The 12,857-nt window shown below is 45.3% G+C and overlaps 1 protein-coding gene across 3 annotated transcripts in view; it reads right to left on the reverse strand.

Annotated features, from left to right (window-relative positions):
- Positions 1-12,857, reverse strand: part of LOC134941278 (beta-1,4-galactosyltransferase 1-like) — a 672,500-nt gene that overhangs the window by 210,492 nt on the left and 449,151 nt on the right. The window lies entirely within an intron of this gene.

Here is a 12,857-nt window from a genome sequence, read left to right on the forward strand (position 1 = left end):
ATATATATATATCACTACTGCAGCTTGACAGGTATATATTATATAATGACGGACCTGCTGGACACTGTCAGCACTGCAGACTCCTAAAGTAAGCTACTAGTATCAAGAAGATAGGAAAAAAAAACACCACAGGTAGGTGGTATACAATTATGGATGGACGAGCGACTGCCGACACAGAGGTAGCTACAGCCGTGGACTACCGTACTGCGTCTGCTGCTAATATAGACTGGATGATAATGATATAAAAAATATATATATATCACTACTGCAGCCGGACAGGTATATATTATATAATGACGGACCTGCTGGACACTGTCAGCACTGCAGACTCCTAAAGTAAGCTACTAGTATCAAGAAGATAGAAAAAAAAAACACCACAGGTAGGTGGTATACAATTATGGATAGACGAGCGACTGCCGACACAGAGGTAGCTACAGCCGTGGACTACCGTACTGCGTCTGCTGCTAATATAGACTGGATGATAATGATATAAAAAATATATATATATCACTACTGCAGCCGGACAGGTATATATTATATAATGACGGACCTGCTGGACACTGTCAGCACTGCAGACTCCTAAAGTAAGCTACTAGTATCAAGAAGATAGAAAAAAAAAACCCACCACAGGTAGGTGGTATACAATTATGGATGGACGAGCGACTGCCAACACAGAGGTAGCTACAGCCGTGGACTACCATACTGCGTCTGCTGCTAATATAGACTGGATGATAATGATATAAAAAATATATATATATCACTACTGCAGCCGGACAGGTATATGTTATATAATGACGGACCTGCTGGACACTGTCAGCACTGCAGACTCCTAAAGTAAGCTACTAGTATCAAGAAGATAGAAAAAAAAAAACACCATAGGTAGGTGGTATACAATTATGGATGGACGAGCGACTGCCGACACAGAGGTAGCTACAGCCGTGGACTACCGTACTGCGTCTGCTGCTAATATAGACTGGATGATAATGATATAAAAAATATATATATATCACTACTGCAGCCGGACAGGTATATATTATATAATGACGGACCTGCTGGACACTGTGAGCACTGAAGACTCCTAAAGTAAGCTACTAGTATCAAGAAGATAGAAAAAAAAAACACAACAGGTAGGTGGTATACAATTATGGATGGACGAGCGACTGCCGACACAGAGGTAGCTACAGCCGTGGACTACCGTTCTGCGTCTGCTGCTAATATAGACTGGATGATAATGATATAAAAAATATATATATATCACTACTGCAGCCGGACAGGTATATATTATATAATGACGGACCTGCTGGACACTGTCAGCACTGCAGACTCCTAAAGTTAACTACTAGTATGAAGAAGATAGAAAAAAAAAACCCACCACAGGTAGGTATACAATTATGGACGAGCGACTGCCGACACAGAGGTAGCTACAGCCGTGGACTACCGTACTGCGTCTGCTGCTAGTATAGACTGGATGATAATGATATAAAAAATATATATATATCACTACTGCAGGACAGGTATATATTATATAATGACGGACCTGCTGGACACTGTCAGCAGAATGCGTTTATAGAATAAAAACACCACACGACGAGTGTTTAACTTTTTCAGGCAGACAATCACAATATACTGGTGGTCACTGGTCACTGGTCAGTCACACTGGCAGTGGCACTCTGGCAGCAAAAGTGTGCACTGTTAAATATATGTACTCCTGCTATAACTGCTCCCCAGTCTCCCCCACAATTAAGCTGTGTGAGCAGTGAGCACTCAGCACAGTCAGATATACATAGATGATGCAGCACACTGAGGCTGAGCACAGATATGGTATACTGTGTCACTGTGTATCGTTTTTTTTCAGGCAGAGAACGGATTATATTAAATAATAATAAAACTGCACTGGTGGTCACTGGTCAGTCACTAGTAAACTCTGCACTCTCTGAGTACTCCTAAGCTCCAGTAAATCAAGTGTCTCACTCTCACTATCTATTTCTATTCTAAACGGAGAGGACGCCAGCCACGTCCTCTCCCTATCAATCTCAATGCACGTGTGAAAATGGCGGCGACGCGCGGCTCCTTATATAGAATCCGAGTCTCGCGATATAATACGAGCCTCGCGAGAATCCGACAGCGGGATGATGACGTTCGGGCGCGCTCGGGTTAGCCGAGCAAGGCGGGAAGATCCGAGTCTGCCTCGGACCCGTGTAAAAAGCGTGAAGTTCGGGGGGGTTCGGTTTCCGAGAAACCGAACCCGCTCATCACTACTAAAAACCCACCTATTCATCAAAGCATACCCTCCCAATGCATAACCTAGTCCTGAGGCCGCTCCACCATCCCCCTGCCTCTTGCCTTGAACATCTCAGCTTTGCTTGCATACTGCCATCAGGCTACCTCCCGCTTGCTTGCAGCTCAAGTCATCTATCTGTTGACTCTTCCCACTAGATTGTTTAGCTCTTCAGAGCAGGGCCCTCTTTCCTCTTGTTATCTGAGCCCTCTTCTCGACACATTTCACTTGCAGCTCTCCCCTACTCAGCGACCATCTTTACCACTTTTTCTGCTGCTGGTAAAGGCTCATCTCCATATATGGCCACCAGCCCCTAGTAGTATGATGACCACTCCCTTACTACTTACATCTTAGCTGTATTATGTCTTGAGAATGTGTGGTGCTCCTTGTTACCTGTACTCTATTTTTGTTATTTATATACTGTAATGCTAAGTTTTGTCTCCCTGTACTGTCCTTTATATGGTGCTGCGAAACACTTGTGGCGCCTTATAAATAATATGTAATAATAATTAGTGATGAGCGGGTTCGGTTCCTCTGAATCCGAACCCGCCCGAACTTCAGCTTTTTTCCACGGGTCCGAGCAGGCTCGGATCCTCCCGCCTTGCTCGGTTAACCCGAGCACGCCCGAACGTCATCATCCCGCTGTCGGATTCTCGCGAGACTCGGATTCTATATAAGGAGCCGCGCGTCGCCGCCATTTTCACACGAGCATTGAGAGTCATAGGGAGAGGACGTGGCTGGCGTCCTCTCCGTTTAGAGAAGAGAGAGACACAGTATTTTGGGGAGCATTATTAGGAGGAGTACTACTATACTGTATACTACTCTACTACTTGCTGAAGTGATATTTATAGAGTCATAGGGAGAGGACGTGGCTGGCGTCCTCTCCGTTTAGAGAAGAGAGAGACACAGTATACTATTTTGGGGAGCATTATTAGGAGGAGTACTACTATACTGTATACTACTATACTACTTGCTGAAGTGACATTTATAGAGTCATAGGGAGAGGACGTGGCTGGCGTCCTCTCCGTTTAGAGAAGAGAGAGACACAGTATTTTGGGGAGCATTATTAGGAGGAGTACTACTATACTGTATACTACTCAGACACAGTATTTTGGGGAGCATTATTAGGAGGAGTACTACTATACTGTATACTACTCTACTACTTGCTGAAGTGATATTTATAGAGTCATAGGGAGAGGACGTGGCTGGCGTCCTCTCCGTTTAGAGAAGAGAGAGACACAGTATTTTGGGGAGCATTATTAGGAGGAGTACTACTATACTGTATACTACTCTACTACTTGCTAAAGTGATATTTATAGAGTCATAGGGAGAGGACGTGGCTGGCGTCCTCTCCGTTTAGAGAAGAGAGAGACACAGTATTTTGGGGAGCATTATTAGGAGGAGTACTACTATACTGTATACTACTCTACTACTTGCTGAAGTGATATTTATAGAGTCATAGGGAGAGGACGTGGCTGGCGTCCTCTCCGTTTAGAGAAGAGAGAGACACAGTATTTTGGGGAGCATTATTAGGAGGAGTACTACTATATTGTATACTACTCTACTACTTGCTGAAGTGATATTTATAGAGTCAAAGGTGAAGGCCGTGGCTGGCGTCCTCTCCGTTTAGAGAAGAGAGAGACACAGTATTTTGGGGAGCATTATTAGGAGGAGTACTACTATACTGTATACTACTATACTACTTGCTGAAGTGATATTTATAGAGTCATAGGGAGAGGACGTGGCTGGCGTCCTCTCCGTTTAGAGAAGAGAGAGACACAGTATACTATTTTGGGGAGCATTATTAGGAGGAGTACTACTATACTGTATACTACTCTACTACTTGCTGAAGTGATATTTATAGAGTCATAGGGAGAGGACGTGGCTGGCGTCCTCTCCGTTTAGAGAAGAGAGAGACACAGTATTTTGGGGAGCATTATTAGGAGGAGTACTACTATACTGTATACTACTATACTACTTGCTGAAGTGATATTTATAGAGTCATAGGGAGAGGACGTGGCTGGCGTCCTCTCCGTTTAGAGAAGAGAGAGACACAGTATACTATTTTGGGGAGCATTATTAGGAGGAGTACTACTATACTGTATACTACTCTACTACTTGCTGAAGTGATATTTATAGAGTCATAGGGAGAGGACGTGGCTGGCGTCCTCTCCGTTTAGAGAAGAGAGAGACACAGTATTTTGGGGAGCATTATTAGGAGGAGTACTACTATACTGTATACTACTCTACTACTTGCTGAAGTGATATTTATAGAGTCATAGGGAGAGGACGTGGCTGGCGTCCTCTCCGTTTAGAGAAGAGAGAGACACAGTATTTTGGGGAGCATTATTAGGAGGAGTACTACTATACTGTATACTACTATACTACTTGCTGAAGTGATATTTATAGAGTCATAGGGAGAGGACGTGGCTGGCGTCCTCTCCGTTTAGAGAAGAGAGAGACACAGTATTTTGGGGAGCATTATTAGGAGGAGTACTACTATACTGTATACTACTCAGACACAGTATTTTGGGGAGCATTATTAGGAGGAGTACTACTATACTGTATACTACTCTACTACTTGCTGAAGTGATATTTATAGAGTCATAGGGAGAGGACGTGGCTGGCGTCCTCTCCGTTTAGAGAAGAGAGAGACACAGTATTTTGGGGAGCATTATTAGGAGGAGTACTACTATACTGTATACTACTCAGACACAGTATTTTGGGGAGCATTATTAGGAGGAGTACTACTATACTGTATACTACTCTACTACTTGCTGAAGTGATATTTATAGAGTCATAGGGAGAGGACGTGGCTGGCGTCCTCTCCGTTTAGAGAAGAGAGAGACACAGTATTTTGGGGAGCATTATTAGGAGTACTACTATACTGTATACTACTATACTACTTGCTGAAGTGATATGTATAGAGTCATAGGGAGAGGACGTGGCTGGCGTCCTCTCCGTTTAGAGAAGAGAGAGACACAGTATACTATTTTGGGGAGCATTATTAGGAGGAGTACTACTATACTGTATACTACTCTACTACTTGCTGAAGTGATATTTATAGAGTCATAGGGAGAGGACGTGGCTGGCGTCCTCTCCGTTTAGAGAAGAGAGAGACACAGTATTTTGGGGAGCATTATTAGGAGGAGTACTACTATACTGTATACTACTATACTACTTGCTGAAGTGATATTTATAGAGTCATAGGGAGAGGACGTGGCTGGCGTCCTCTCCGTTTAGAGAAGAGAGAGACACAGTATACTATTTTGGGGAGCATTATTAGGAGGAGTACTACTATACTGTATACTATACTACTTGCTGAAGTGATATTTATAGAGTCATAGGGAGAGGACGTGGCTGGCGTCCTCTCCGTTTAGAGAAGAGAGAGACACAGTATTTTGGGGAGCATTATTAGGAGGAGTACTACTATACTGTATACTACTATACTACTTGCTGAAGTGATATTTATAGATTAGATAGTGTGACTGTAAGTGTATTATCTGACTTGTGGGGGAGACACTGACAGTGGGGAGCAGTTAGAGTCTGAGAGCAGGACTCAGGAGTACATATAACATACAGTGCACACTTTTGCTGCCAGAGTCAGTGCCACACTGCCATTGTTGTGACCACACTGACCACCAGTATAATAATATATTTTGTGATTGTCTGCTTAGGACTCGGAGTACTAGTTGCAAGTTGCAACGTGACCTGACCACCAGTTTAATAATCAATCACCACCAGTTTAATATATATATAATTGCATATAATATATATATATATATATATATATAATATTGTATACCACCTACCCGTGGTTTTTTTTTTTCTTTCTTCTTTGTACATACTACTATAGTATAGTAGCTTACTGTAGCAGTCTGCGGTGCTGCTGAGCTGACAGTGTCCAGCAGGTCCGTCATCAGTCATCATTACCAATACCTAATAAATATATTATCTACCTGTCCGGCTGCAGTACTAGTGATATTATATATACATACATATATATATTGATTTCATCTCATTATCAATCATCCAGTCTATATTAGCAGCAGACACAGTACGGTAGTCCACGGCTGTAGCTACCTCTGTGTCGGCACTCGGCAGTCCATCCATAATTGTATACTAGTATCCATCCATCTCCATTGTTTACCTGAGGTGCCTTTTAGTTGTGCCTATTAAAATATGGAGAACAAAAATGTTGAGGTTCCAAAATTAGGGAAAGATCAAGATCCACTTCCACCTCGTGCTGAAGCTGCTGCCACTAGTCATGGCCGAGACGATGAAATGCCAGCAACGTCGTCTGCCAAGGCCGATGCCCAATGGCATAGTACAGAGCATGTCAAATCCAAAACACCAAATATCAGTAAAAAAAGGACTCCAAAACCTAAAATAAAATTGTCGGAGGAGAAGCGTAAACTTGCCAATATGCCATTTGCCACACGGAGTGGCAAGGAATGGCTGAGGCCCTGGCCTATGTTCATGGCTAGTGGTTCAGCTTCACAGGAGGATGGAAGCACTCAGCCTCTCGCTAGAAAACTGAAAAGACTCAAGCTGGCAAAAGCACCGCAAAGAACTGTGCGTTCTTCGAAATCCCAAATCCACAAGGAGAGTCCAATTGTGTCGGTTGCGATGCCTGACCTTCCCAACACTGGACGTGAAGAGCATGCGCCTTCCACCATTTGCACGCCCCTTGCAAGTGCTGGAAGGAGCACCCGCAGTCCAGTTCCTGATAGTCAGATTGAAAATGTCAGTGTTGAAGTACACCAGGATGAGGAGGATATGGGTGTTGCTGGCGCTGGGGAGGAAATTGACAAGGAGGATTCTGATGGTGAGGTGGTTTGTTTAAGTCAGGCACCCGGGGAGACACCTGTTGTCCGTGGGAGGAATAGGGCCGTTGACATGCCTGGTGAAAATACCAAAAAAATCAGCTCTTCGGTGTGGAAGTATTTCACCAGAAATGCGGACAACATTTGTCAAGCTGTGTGTTGCCTTTGTCAAGCTGTAATAAGTAGGGGTAAGGACGTTAACCACCTCGGAACATCCTCCCTTATACGTCACCTGCAGCGCATTCATAATAAGTCAGTGACAAGTTCAAAAACTTTGGGTGACAGCGGAAGCAGTCCACTGACCAGTAAATCCCTTCCTCTTGTAACCAAGCTCACGCAAACCACCCCACCACCAACTCCCTCAGTGTCAATTTCCTCCTTCCCCAGGAATGCCAATAGTCCTGCAGGCCATGTCACTGGCAATTCTGACGAGTCCTCTCCTGCCTGGGATTCCTCCGATGCCTCCTTGCGTGTAACGCCTACTGCTGCTGGCGCTGCTGTTGTTGCTGCTGGGAGTCGATGGTCATCCCAGAGGGGAAGTCGTAAGCCCACTTGTACTACTTCCAGTAAGCAATTGACTGTCCAACAGTCCTTTGCGAGGAAGATGAAATATCACAGCAGTCATCCTGCTGCAAAGCGGATAACTGAGGCCTTGACAACTATGTTGGTGTTAGACGTGCGTCCGGTATCCGCCGTTAGTTCACAGGGAACTAGACAATTTATTGAGGCAGTGTGCCCCCGTTACCAAATACCATCTAGGTTCCACTTCTGTAGGCAGGCGATACCGAGAATGTACACGGACGTCAGAAAAAGACTCACCAGTGTCCTAAAAAATGCAGTTGTACCCAATGTCCACTTAACCACGGACATGTGGACAAGTGGAGCAGGGCAGGGTCAGGACTATATGACTGTGACAGCCCACTGGGTAGATGTATGGACTCCCGCCGCAAGAACAGCAGCGGCGGCACCAGTAGCAGCATCTCGCAAACGCCAACTCTTTCCTAGGCAGGCTACGCTTTGTATCACCGCTTTCCAGAATACGCACACAGCTGAAAACCTCTTACGGCAACTGAGGAAGATCATCGCGGAATGGCTTACCCCAATTGGACTCTCCTGTGGATTTGTGGCATCGGACAACGCCAGCAATATTGTGTGTGCATTAAATATGGGCAAATTCCAGCACGTCCCATGTTTTGCACATACCTTGAATTTGGTGGTGCAGAATTTTTTAAAAAACGACAGGGGCGTGCAAGAGATGCTGTCGGTGGCCAGAAGAATTGCGGGACACTTTCGGCGTACAGGCACCACGTACAGAAGACTGGAGCACCACCAAAAACTACTGAACCTGCCTTGCCATCATCTGAAGCAAGAAGTGGTAACGAGGTGGAATTCAACCCTCTATATGCTTCAGAGGTTGGAGGAGCAGCAAAAGGCCATTCAAGCCTATACAATTGAGCACGATATAGGAGGTGGAATGCACCTGTCTCAAGTGCAGTGGAGAATGATTTCAACGTTGTGCAAGGTTCTGATGCCCTTTGAACTTGCTACACGTGAAGTCAGTTCAGACACTGCCAGCCTGAGTCAGGTCATTCCCCTCATCAGGCTTTTGCAGAAGAAGCTGGAGACATTGAAGGAGGAGCTAACACGGAGCGATTCCGCTAGGCATGTGGGACTTGTGGATGGAGCCCTTAATTCGCTTAACAAGGATTCACGGGTGGTCAATCTGTTGAAATCAGAGCACTACATTTTGGCCACCGTGCTCGATCCTAGATTTAAAGCCTACCTTGGATCTCTCTTTCCGGCAGACACAAGTCTGCTGGGGTTGAAAGACCTGCTGGTGAGAAAATTGTCAAGTCAAGCGGAACGCGACCTGTCAACATCTCCTCCTTCACATTCTCCCGCAACTGGGGGTGCGAGGAAAAGGCTCAGAATTCCGAGCCCACCCGCTGGCGGTGATGCAGGGCAGTCTGGAGCGACTGCTGATGCTGATATCTGGTCCGCACTGAAGGACCTGACAACGATTACGGACATGTCGTCTACTGTCACTGCATATGATTCTCTCAACATTGAAAGAATGGTGGAGGATTATATGAGTGACCGCATCCAAGTAGGCACGTCACACAGTCCGTACTTATACTGGCAGGAAAAAGAGGCAATTTGGAGGCCCTTGCACAAACTGGCTTTATTCTACCTAAGTTGCCCTCCCACAAGTGTGTACTCCGAAAGAGTGTTTAGTGCCGCCGCTCACCTTGTCAGCAATCGGCGTACGAGGTTACATCCAGAAAATGTGGAGAAGATGATGTTCATTAAAATGAATTATAATCAATTCCTCCGTGGAGACATTGACCAGCAGCAATTGCCTCCACAAAGTACACAGGGAGTTGAGATGGTGGATTCCAGTGGGGACGAATTGATAATCTGTGAGGAGGGGGATGTACACGGTGATATATCGGAGGATGATGATGAGGTGGACATCTTGCCTCTGTAGAGCCAGTTTGTGCAAGGAGAGATTAATTGCTTCTTTTTTGGTGGGGGTCCAAACCAACCCGTCATTTCAGTCACAGTCGTGTGGCAGACCCTGTCACTGAAATGATGGGTTGGTTAAAGTGTGCATGTCCTGTTTATACAACATAAGGGTGGGTGGGAGGGCCCAAGGACAATTCCATCTTGCACCTCTTTTTTCTTTCATTTTTCTTTGCGTCATGTGCTGTTTGGGGAGGGTTTTTTGGAAGGGACATCCTGCGTGACACTGCAGTGCCACTCCTAGATGGGCCCGGTGTTTGTGTCGGCCACTAGGGTCGCTTATCTTACTCACACAGCTACCTCATTGCGCCTCTTTTTTTCTTTGCGTCATGTGCTGTTTGGGGAGTGTTTTTTGGAAGGGCCATCCTGCGTGACACTGCAGTGCCACTCCTAGATGGGCCCGGTGTTTGTGTCGGCCACTAGGGTCGCTTATCTTACTCACACAGCTACCTCATTGCGCCTCTTTTTTTCTTTGCGTCATGTGCTGTTTGGGGAGGGTTTTTTGGAAGGGACATCCTGCGTGACACTGCAGTGCCACTCCTAGATGGGCCCGGTGTTTGTGTCGGCCACTAGGGTCACTTATCTTACTCACACAGCTACCTCATTGCGCCTCTTTTTTTCTTTGCATCATGTGCTGTTTGGGGAGTGTTTTTTGGAAGGGACATCCTGCGTGACACTGCAGTGACACTCCTAGATGGGCCCGGTGTTTGTGTCGGCCACTAGGGTCGCTTATCTTACTCACACAGCTACCTCATTGCGCCTCTTTTTTTCTTTGCGTCATGTGCTGTTTGGGGGGTGTTTTTTGGAAGGGACATCCTGCGTGACACTGCAGTGACACTCCTAGATGGGCCCGGTGTTTGTGTCGGCCACTAGGGTCGCTTATCTTACTCACACAGCTACCTCATTGCGCCTCTTTTTTTCTTTGCGTCATGTGCTGTTTGGGGAGGGTTTTTTGGAAGGGACATCCTGCGTGACACTGCAGTGACACTCCTAGATGGGCCCGGTGTTTGTGTCGGCCACTAGGGTCGCTTATCTTACTCACACAGCTACCTCATTGCGCCTCTTTTTTTCTTTGCGTCATGTGCTGTTTGGGGAGGGTTTTTTGGAAGGGACATCCTGCGTGACACTGCAGTGACACTCCTAGATGGGCCCGGTGTTTGTGTCGGCCACTAGGGTCGCTTATCTTACTCACACAGCTACCTCATTGCGCCTCTTTTTTTCTTTGCGTCATGTGCTGTTTGGGGAGGGTTTTTTGGAAGGGACATCCTGCGTGACACTGCAGTGACACTCCTAGATGGGCCCGGTGTTTGTGTCGGCCACTAGGGTCGCTTATCTTACTCACACAGCTACCTCATTGCGCCTCTTTTTTTCTTTGCGTCATGTGCTGTTTGGGGAGGGTTTTTTGGAAGGGACATCCTGCGTGACACTGCAGTGACACTCCTAGATGGGCCCGGTGTTTGTGTCGGCCACTAGGGTCGCTTATCTTACTCACACAGCTACCTCATTGCGCCTCTTTTTTTCTTTGCATCATGTGCTGTTTGGGGAGTGTTTTTTGGAAGGGCCATCCTGCGTGACACTGCAGTGACACTCCTAGATGGGCCCGGTGTTTGTGTCGGCCACTAGGGTCGCTTAGCTTAGTCATCCAGCGACCTAGGTGCAAATTTTAGGACTAAAAATAATATTGTGAGGTGTGAGGTATTCAGAATAGACTGAAAATGAGTGTAAATTATGGTTTTTGAGGTTAATAATACTTTGGGATCAAAATGACCCCCAAATTCTATGATTTAAGCTGTTTTTTAGTGTTTTTTGAAAAAAACACCCGAATCCAAAACACACCCGAATCCGACAAAAAAAAATCGGTGAGGTTTTGCCAAAACGCGGTCGAACCCAAAACACGGCCACGGAACCGAACCCAAAACCAAAACACAAAACCCGAAAAATTTCCGGCGCTCATCTCTAATAATAATAACATTGCCAGATACACGTAATGCCCCCAGTAGTGCAGTGCCAGATGCACGTAATGCCTCAGTAGTGCCAGTTACATGTACAGTAATGCCCCCAGTAGTGCCAGATACATGTAAGGCCTCCAGTTGTGCAAGACACAAGTAAAGCCCCCAGTAGTGTCAGACATACGTAATACCCCCAACACTCCAAGATACACATAATGCCCCTAGTGCCAGATACACATAATACCCCCAGTAGTGCCAGATACAAGAAATGTCCACAGTAGTACCAGTTACACATAATGCCTCCAGTAGTGCTCACTGCTGCTGGGCTTCTGCCGCTGCTGCTTATCTCTCCCACTTACTGTATTTCCACTCTTCTTTCTTTCTCACTATACTCTCTTCTTCTATTTTTCCTCTATCTCCTTTTATTCTCTTGTTTATCTTTCTCTTTCCTCTCTCTCTTTCTTCTATCTTTCCTTACTCTCACTTTTTTCTCTCTCTTGCTTCTCTCTTTTCAGTCTCTTATTTCTCTGTATCTACTGTATACCCCCCTCTCTCCTTTCTGTCTCCCCTTTATTTCTTCTCTCTCTTTTTCTCACTCTCCTTTCCTTTACATCTCTTTTCTCCTGTCTCCCTCACTCTCTCTCTCCTTTGTATTTTTATCTTTCTATCTCTTGAAGCACTCTTCTAATTAAATTGCATGCTTAGGGTAGTGAACAAACATGCCTAATAAAGGAGTCTGGCCTAAATTTGCAAATGTAATTTAGCCAAGAGACTAATAAGCGTAATGATAAAAAAAAAGGATTATTTTCCAAAGAGACCTTTGGGTCTAATTCAAGGTTGATTGAAAACAACATTTTCCTCTAATGGGCAAAACCATATGCACTGCAGGTGGGCCAGATATAACATGTGCAGAGAGAATTAGATTTTGGTGAGGTGTGTTCAAACTGAAATCTAAATTGCAGTGTAAAAATAAAGCAGCCAGTATTTACCCTGCACAGAAACAATATAATCCACCCACATTAAACTCTCTCTTTCCATGATATATCTGCCCCACCTGCAGTGTGCATACCTGTGCCCGTTAGAGGAAAATATTGTTTTGCAATCAACCTTGAATTGGACCCTTTCTCCCAAAGACTACAATTCTTATTGCATGTACATTGGCCCTCATTCCGAGTTGATCGGTCGCAAGGCGAATTTAGCAGAGTTACACACGCTAAGCCTACGCCTACTGGGAGTGTATCTTAGCTTCTTAAAATTGCGACCGATGTAATCGCAATATTG

The sequence above is a fragment of the Pseudophryne corroboree genome, chromosome 1, assembly GCF_028390025.1.
Source record: "Pseudophryne corroboree isolate aPseCor3 chromosome 1, aPseCor3.hap2, whole genome shotgun sequence".
In the NCBI taxonomy this organism is placed as follows: domain Eukaryota; kingdom Metazoa; phylum Chordata; class Amphibia; order Anura; family Myobatrachidae; genus Pseudophryne; species Pseudophryne corroboree.